Raw genomic sequence first — 9,646 nt, 5'->3', positions numbered from 1 at the left:
AGATGCAAGTGAGAGCTTTAAATAAAGTTTTAATGATCAAATATTGAACAAGTGCAGCAAGGTCATGTGAGCCCCTGTTGAAGGTGCAGCTCAGAAGTTTAGGTGATAAGCGTTTGAAACTTAGATGTGTTTCCAAGCAATCATCGAAAAGAGATTTCATATGTTTTTCAACCAATATATTTGATTTAATTATCTTCGGTCAACTGAGCAGCCATCTTGACTGGCAAGCAATGACTTGTCATATAGGATTACACAAGTGTTTTTGCAATCATCTAAGGGACAGGAAAAAGACAGCCCTCTGACCTATCTCCAAAGTAACATACAGTACCCTCCACTCCGGCCCCCTACCTCCAGCAATTTGTCACTGGTGGCAAGCAGCTCAGCTGCGGATGATTCAGGGATGACGAGTCTGACCTGTAATAACAAAACGCCCACCTACTCACCTCATCAATCATACTGTGAGAAGATTGTATGGATTTAATGGCACTTATACAGCACTTCATACCCCCAGACAATGCCCTGCAGCACAGCACACTAGGAGCTTTTACACCACAGGGTAGTGCTTGGTTGGAAGCACTTCATACCCCGACGAGGCCCTGCAGCACGGCACACTGGGGGCTGCTACACCACAGGGAAGTTTTGGGTTTGAAGCACTTCATACCCCCGCCGAGGCCCTGCAGCACATTATTAGCACGCCATGAGCTGCTGCATCACAGGTAAGTGCTTATTTGGAAGCACTTCATGCCCCAACAAGGCTCTGCATCACATTAGCACACCGGAGCATGCTACACACAGGGTAGTGCTGGGTTGGAATTACTTCTTACCCCTGACAAGGCCCTGCTGCACAGCACACCGGGAGCTGCTACACCACAGGGTAGTACTTGCTTGGAAGTGGAAGCACTTAATATTCACAACTAGGCCCTGCAGCACATTAGCACACTGGGAGCTGCTACACCACAGGTTAGTGTTTGCTTGGAATCACTTCATACCCCCCACAAGGTCCTGCAGCACAGCACACCGGAACATGCTACACCATAGGGTAGTACTTAGTTGGAAGCACTTCATACCCAGACGAGGCCCTGCAGCACAGTAGCACTCTGGGAGCTGCTACAACACAGGGTAGTGCTGGGTTGGAAGCACTTCATACCCTGATGAGGCCCTGCAGCACATTAGCACACCGGGAGCTGCTACACCACAGGGTAGTGCTTGCTTGGAAGAGTTTTGCACAGTGGTCTGGCCTGAGAAGGCCCAGATTGTATATTAAAAACAGAGCTTTAGAGTATAACATTTCCCGCTGATAGGCAATATTTCTCTCCAGGTGTTCCCATACCTGGCAGGTTCCGCAGCTCGGTGCTTATTTTCCCTCCATGTTAAAGAACAGTAGCTGCTTCAGCACCCAAGCTAATGTGCTGCATAGTTAAATACATATAAGTTCCCAAAAGTGAGAACGATTGCATTGCAAATGCTTGTTTTTAATGCTATGAATTGATATCTTACCATTATGGGTTATTACAGGTGCTTGGGAACAAATTCCTGTTAATGATAGAATATGTGATCTGTGTAGTAATGGCGTCCAAGACCTTGACCATGTTATTTTCATCTGTCCCTCGTTACACTTTTGGCATTGTCAAATTTTGAAACCACTTTGTGTATGATCCGCAGAAACCACTTTGTGTACGATCCACAGAAAATTGTTCACCTGATGAACATCATACATTCATTCCCCACTTTTTAGAAATATGGAAACATTTCAGTCCAATTTCCAAACAATGTACATCCAAAAAACGACTTTTTAATTTTTTTCATAATGGTTAAATGGCATAACAAGACATTAAATTATTCAAAACACCCACCAACAAGTCTATTCAGGGAATACTCCCCTTTCTCATGGCTAAAATCAAAGAATAAAAATACATCTTAGCGTACCATTCTATTACTGTTTTAATTAGCATAAATCTTTAAAATTATACGAAAAAAGAATTAAGAGACATTAATAAAAAAATATCCACATAATGTGATAACTACAAGCATACAAAAAAAAGTAAAAAAAGAACATGAAATAGTTTAGAAAACAATGTCAGGAAATTCCAGACACCTCTAGAATCTAGAAATGGGGTGGGTTTGGAAATGGGGCGCCCTGGACCGCTTCCCACTAGAACACCCCACTTTACTCTGAGACCTGTCTGTGCCTACCGTGACCTCCCACACACTCTGCTGGGGGGAACCTGAACCACCCTTCTTGGGGTCACACCCAGGTACCTTACCTTCTTATGGACTCTGATGCTGAGCCAGAGATCCAGCTACTTAGCAGGCTCCCTGGGGCCAGTGACCACACTAGGTGTTGACACAGCTCTGGAAAACAATTGCTGAACATGTGCTCCCTGGCAAATAAATTGTATAGCCCTAGCCAGTCCTTCACATCACTGCCCGTCACTGAACGATCTTGTGCCTTGCAAAAGTTCTCCATATAATCAATGCAGGACCCAGGAATTCATCTATCTTTTATTGGCATGGAATACTACTTGATGGAATTGTGTTTATTGGTAGTTTGAAGGAAATGATCGGAAACGGGCCACCCGGGTCACTCACGACCTCCTCTTAGCCTTCCAAGAAATGAAGAGTCGGTGACGCAGTGGAGTATACTAACCTGCGCTGCAACGGAGTCCAGTCAGACTAGCCTCCTTAGATGCTACCGAGGGGACTGACTCCAGAAAACCTGGTAACACATATTAAGCTTTCCAACACCTACCAAGTCCCACCCCTGGTGGAAAAATACAGCTTTGGCAGAGGCTGAACAAAGGAGGCACAGAAGGATGAGCTACCACCTGCAGAATGGGTACACATTATCAGACTCCCAAGGTCGTCTTCTTCAGGTTCAACTCTCTCTAGTATGGGGGCATAGCTACGATCAGGGATAGACATGCGAAAGCAGAATAAGCTATTCATTAGTACATCTGGGTTTCAGCCTTGAATGCGATAAGGGGAAATAACTGAACAACAGCTTTCTGCTGAGGCAAGCAGAGAGGGTAACAGAGGCTTGGTTTCTATCACAGTGCAATATGGCGGCTAAATGGCAAAAATGGCGCCACAGATTCTAACTTTAACTTGCACATAGTTAGAAGGGACTGGTCACACGCATATACTGTAGTGGTCAATACAAAAATAGCTAAATGAATGCTAACATAATACAGTATAAAGCATGAGTGATGGGGCAATAACATATTCAATTCTAACAAGCTCAGTTGTTGGGATAAAAGCTGTAGGGTTGAATTTTTGTGAGTAGGACTTCTTGAATAACTGGCAGGGCAGAGGTGGGTCAAGAAAACACCTTTGGGTTATTCTGGTTGGTGGAGTCAACAAGACAATTCATTGGTACTGGGGGTTCTCAGGGTGAGTGAGCACAGCACAGTGAGTGCGGATCTATGGTTAGGGAGCAGGGGATGGATTGGACAAAGGTGACGGGAGTGGGTGGTGACGTTAGTGGGTGCATGAGAAGTATGGCAGCTTTGAGTTGTGAAGGGGTAGGAGATGATATGCAGGGGAAACAAAGATTTTAGAAGGTGTGGTTTGGGTTTAGGAAGTCACATTGTATTAGTGAGGTTAAAATGTGTTTGTAAGGCACTTTTCCTAGGTAATGTTATGTTAAGTTGCCAGACCTGTTCTATTGAAGTGCCATTTTACCCTTAAAAAGTGTGGAACATTTTTCTTGATGCGCATTCATGCCCGATGGGGGCCCGTGGGGAGCTTGGAAACTGGTCTCCCCCCCAGGCATTTCGGGCAAGTGGAGCTGTCCTCAGCACTACACGCCTTCATTGGTGGCCTGGGTTACAGAGGGGCCAATAAGGAATTTAGGTGGCAGTAGCGGCTACTACCGGGGAGTAGTGGAGAGGCGAGGGTTAAAAAAATAAAAGGAGAGGAAAAAGAAAGAAAATTCCACTTACCTTCACGGTGGCCAGCTCTCCCTTGTCCTCTTCGTCATGTATTACAGCCAGTGGCGAACAAGCCAAGTGCCCACAACTGTTTGGCTTTCCCGAGACGGCCGGCCAAACAGTCATGCACACTTGGAAAGTGCCTACCACGCCTTTCCTGCTCAGCCGGCAGCACTACCCTGCCCCACCCCCCACTCCTGCACCTTTAAAGAGCAAATAGTGAAAAATCAAATGATGAAAACAGTGTTATTTTAGTTTTAGTTTTCCTGTGGGGTGACGCTCATCCACCTTAGCGGAGGAGCCGCCACTGTTAGGTGGGTGCGGTGTGTGGAACAGCCTCTTTGGCCACTCTCACAACCAGAAACAGGATGTGTCATCCTTCATCCCATCCCATCATGAGTTTTCAATTTTACTCACATCCATGTGGATAAAACCATCTCTCTATCCCAGCTCCCTTCTTTCCACTTTAGTTTTTATTAACCAGACATGCCCACATTACGTTCGTGACTCTTAGTTGACTTTTAGATTAGGAGAGTGTGGTTATGGGTTTCTATTTATTCTAGTTTAACAGGGAATGTCTTTCCTTGGCTGCTTTTGCGGCTGCTAAGCAGGTCTGGGTTTTCCAGGAGGTGGTCTCAACGAGGACAATGTGTTGTTATGGGGGGCTCTCAAGTTATCGGGATGGGTGAGCACAGCACTGGGAAGACTGTGCTATGGTTAGGGAGCAGGGGACGGTTTGGAGGAAGGTGACCTTCAGCCATGCCCTGCTCACGGCCCTCCTGCCCCAGTGATGTTTGGATACTGCTTTGAGCCATCTATTGCAGGCTTTCGGTGCAGCTTGTGTGGCCATTGTGCATGCCCTGCTGTGTCCTCGGTCCACAATGCACACCCTGCGTGCTTTGCCTCTTCCCCTAGAGTGCACTTGGCATGGCCTTTGGAAAGCTATTCGTTCACTAAAATATTATTGAGTTATACTTTCTGGGTAAGATCTTCATTCCTGCATGCCTAGATTGCACTGCACCATTTAGGGACTCTGGTCACTGTCAGAAATGGTTCCCCAATCGTGTATCGGTGGAGCAGCACATGCATACAACGGGTGATAATGAATCTTGCCGAGGTGGTAAGAATCCCACATAGGCCCCTTTATCTCACTCAGCTGCCTCCCAGATAGAATCTCAACCTTTTAACATCATTTATCAGTTACCTGGTAGTTTTCCTACCACACCAAAAGCTTTGTATGCTTAGATTAAGGTGAGATGCAAGTGAGAGCTTTAAATAAAGTTCTAATGATCAAATATTGAACCAGTGCAGCAAGGTCATGTGAGCCCCCGTTGAAGGTGCAGCTCAGAAGTTTAGGTGATAAGCGTTTGAAACTTAGATGTGTTTCCAAGCAATCATCGAAAAGAGATTTCTTATTTTCTTTCAACCAATATATTTGATTTAATTATCTTCGGTCAACTGAGTAGCCATCTTGACTGGCAAGCAATGACTTGTCATATAGGAAGTCGGATCCTCCCATGATAGTGACGCCAAAAAGTGATTATATAGGATTACACAAGTGTTTTTGCAATCATCTAAGGGACAGGAAAAAGACAGCCCTCCGACCTATCTCTAAATTAACATACAGTACCCTCCACTCCGGCCCCCTACCTCCAGCAATTTGTCACTGGTGGCAAGCAGCTCAGCTGCGGATGATTCAGGGATGACGAGTCTGACCTGTAATAACAAAACGCCCACCTACTCACCTCATCAATCATACTGTGAGAAGATTGTATGGATAGAATGGCACTTTTACAGCACTTCATACCCCCAGACAATGCCCTGCAGCACAGCACACTAGGAGCTTTTACACCACAGGGTAGTGCTTGGTTGGAAGCACTTCATACCCCGACGAGCCCCTGCAGCACGGCACACTGGGGGCTGCTACACCACAGGGAAGTTTTGGGTTTGAAGCACTTCATACCCCGACGAGGCCCTGCAGCACGGCACACTGGGGGCTGCTACACCACAGGGAAGTTTTGGGTTTGAAGCACTTCATACCCCCGCCGAGGCCCTGCAGCACATTATTAGCACGCCATGAGCTGCTGTATCACAGGTAAGTGCTTGTTTGGAAGCACTTCATGCCCCAACAAGGCTCTGCATCACATTAGCACACCGGAGCATTCTACACACAGGGTAGTGCTTGGTTGGAGGCATGTTATGCCCCCACAAGGCCCTGCAGCACATTAGCACACCGGAGCATGCGACACACAGGGTAGTGCTGGGTTGAAATTACTTCATACCCCTGACAAGGCCCTGCTGCACAGCACACCGGGAGCTGCTACACCACAGGGTAGTACTTGCTTGGAAGTGGAAGCACTTAATATCCACAACTAGGCCCTGCAGCACATTAGCACACTGGGAGCTGCTACACCACAGGTTAGTGTTTTCTTGGAATCACTTCATACCCCCCACATGGTCCTGCAGCACAGCACACCGGAACATGCTACACCATAGGGTAGTACTTAGTTGGAAGCACTTCATACCCAGACGAGGCCCTGCAGCACAGTAGCACTCTGGGAGCTGCTACAACACAGGGTAGTGCTGGGTTGGAAGCACTTCATACCCTGATGAGGCCCTGCAGCACATTAGCACACCGGGAGCTGCTACACCACAGGGTAGTGCTTGCTTGGAAGAGTTTTGCACAGTGGTCTGGCCTGAGAAGGCCCAGATTGTATATTAAAAACAGAGCTTTAGAGTATAACATTTCCCGCTGATAGGCAATATTTCTCTCCAGGTGTTCCCATACCTGGCAGGTTCCACAGCTCGGTGCTTATTTTCCCTCCATGTTAAAGAACAGTAGCTGCTTCAGCACCCAAGCTAATGTGCTGCATAGTTAAATACATATAAGTTCCCAAAAGTGAGAACGATTGCATTGCAAATGCTTGTTTTTAATGCTATGAATTGGTACCTTACCATTATGGGTTATTACAGGTGCTCTGGAACAAATTCCTGTTAATGATAGAATATGTGATCTGTGTAGTAATGGCGTCCAAGACCTTGGCCATGTTATTTTCATCTGTCCCTCGTTACACTTTTGGCATTGTCAAATTTTGAAACCACTTTGTGTATGATCCGCAGAAACCACTTTGTGTACGATCCACAGAAAATTGTTCACCTGATGGACATCTTATATTCATTCCCCACTTTTTAGAAATATGGAAACATTTCAGTCCAATTTCCAAACAATGTACATCCAAAAAACGACTTTTTTTTTTTTTTCATAATGGTTAAATGGCATAACAAGACATTAAATTATTCAAAACACCCACCAACAAGTCTTTTCAGGGAATACTCCCCTTTCCCAGGGCTAAAATCAAAGAATAAAAATACATCTTAGCTTACCATTCTATTACTGTTTTAATTAGCATAAATCTTTAAAATTATACGAAAAAAGAATTAAGAGACATTAATCAAAAAATATCCACATAATGTGATAACTACAAGCATACAAAAAAAGTCAAAAAAGAACATGAAATAGTTTAGAAAGCAATGTCAGGAAATTCCAGACACCTCTAGAATCTAGAAATGGGGTGGGTTTGGAAATGGGGCACTCTGGACCGCTGCCCACTAGAACACCCCACTTTACTCTGAAACCTGTCTGTGCCTATCTTGACCTCCCACACACTCTGCTGGGGGGAACCTGAACCACCCTTCTTGGGGTCACACCCAGGTACCTTACCTTCTTATGGACTCTGACACTGAGCCAGAGGGCCAGCTACTTAGCAGGCTCCCTGGGGCCAGTGACCACGGGTGTTGACACAGCTCTGGAAAACAATTGCTGAACATGTGCTCCCTGGCAAATAAATTGTATAGCCCTAGGCAGTCCTTCACATCACTGCCCGTCACTAAACGATCTTGTGCCTTGAAAAAGTTCTCCATATAATCAATGCAAGACCCAGGAATTCATCTATCTTTTATTGGCATGGAATACTACTTGATGAATTGTGTTTATTGGTAGTTTGAAGGAAATGATCGGAAACGGGCCACCCGGGTCACTCACGACCTCCTCTTAGCCTTCCAAGAAATGAAGAGTCGGTGACGCAGTGGAGAATACTAACCTGCGCTGCAACGGAGTCCAGTCAGACTAGCCTCCTTAGATGCTACCGAGGGGACTGACTCCAGAACACCTGGTAACACATATTAAGCTTTCCAACACCTACCAAGTCCCACCCCTGGTGGAAAAATACAGCTTTGGCAGAGGCTGAACAAAGGAGGCACAGAAGGATGAGCTACCACCTGCAGAATGGGTACACATTATCAGACTCCCAAGGTCGTCTTCTTCGGGCTCAACTCTCTCTAGTGTGGGGGCATAGCTACGATCAGGGATGGGCATGCGAAAGCAGAATAAGCTATTCATTAGTACATCTGGGTTTCAGCCTTGAATGCGATAAGGGGAAATAACTGAACAGCAGCTTTCTGCTGAGGCAAGCAGAGAGGGTAACAGAGGCTTGGTTTCTATCACAGTGCAATATGGCGGCTAAATGGCAAAAATGGCGCCACAGATGCTAACTTTAACTTACACAAAGTTAGAAGGGACTGGTCACACGCATATACAGTAGTGGTCAATACAAAAATAGCTACATGAATGCTAACATAATACAGTTTAAAGCATGAGTGATGGGGCAATAACATATTCAATTCTAACAAGCTCAGTTGTTGGGATAAAAGCTGTAGGGTTGAATTTATGTGAGTAGGACTTCTTGAATAACTGGCAGGGCAGAGGTGGGTCAAGAAAACACCTTTGGGTTATTCTGGTTGGTGGAGTCAACAAGACAATTCATTGGTACTGGGGGTTCTCAGGGTGAGTGAGCACAGCACAGTGAGTGCGGATCTATGGTCAGGGAGCAGGGGCTGGATTGGACAAAGGTGACGGGAGTGGGTGGTGACGTTAGTGGGTGCATGAGAAGTATGGCAGTTTTGAGTTGTGAAGGGGTAGGAGGTGATATGCAGGGGAAACAAAGATTTTAGAAGGTGTGGTTTGGGTTTAGGAAGTCACATTGTATTAGTGAGGTTAAAATTTGTTTGTAAGGCACTTTTCCTAGGTAATGTTATGTTAAGTTGCCAGACCTGTTCTATTGAAGTGCCATTTTACCCTTAAAAAGTGTGGAACATTTTTCTTGATGCGCATTCATGCCAGATGGGGGCCCGTGGGGAGCTTGGAAACTGGTCTCTCCCCCAGGCATTTCGGGCAAGTGGAGCTGTCCTCAGCACTACACGCCTTCATTGGTGGCCTGGGTTACAGAGGGGCCAATAAGGAATTTAGGTGGCAGTAGCGGCTACTACCGGGGAGTAGTGGAGAGGCGAGGGTTAAAAAAATAAAAGGAGAGGAAAAATAAAGAAAATTCCACTTACCTTCACGGTGGCCAGCTCTCCCTTGTCCTCTTCGTCATGTATTACAGCCAGTGGCGAACAAGCCAAGTGCCCACAACTGTTTGGCTTTCCCGAGACGGCCGGCCAAACAGTCATGCACACTTGGAAAGTTCCTACCACGCCTTTCCTGCTCAGCCGGCAGCACTACCCTGCCCCACCCCCCACTCCTGCACCTTTAAAGAGCAAATAGTGAAAAATCAAATGATGAAAACATTGTTATTTTAGTTTTAGTTTTCCTGTGGGGTGACGCTCATCCACCTTAGCGGAGGAGCCGCCACTGTTAGGTGGGTGCTGTGTGTGGAACA

The sequence above is a fragment of the Triturus cristatus genome, chromosome 10 (genome assembly GCF_964204655.1).
Source record: "Triturus cristatus chromosome 10, aTriCri1.1, whole genome shotgun sequence".
In the NCBI taxonomy this organism is placed as follows: domain Eukaryota; kingdom Metazoa; phylum Chordata; class Amphibia; order Caudata; family Salamandridae; genus Triturus; species Triturus cristatus.
Note: the sequence above shows the minus strand (reverse complement) of the source record.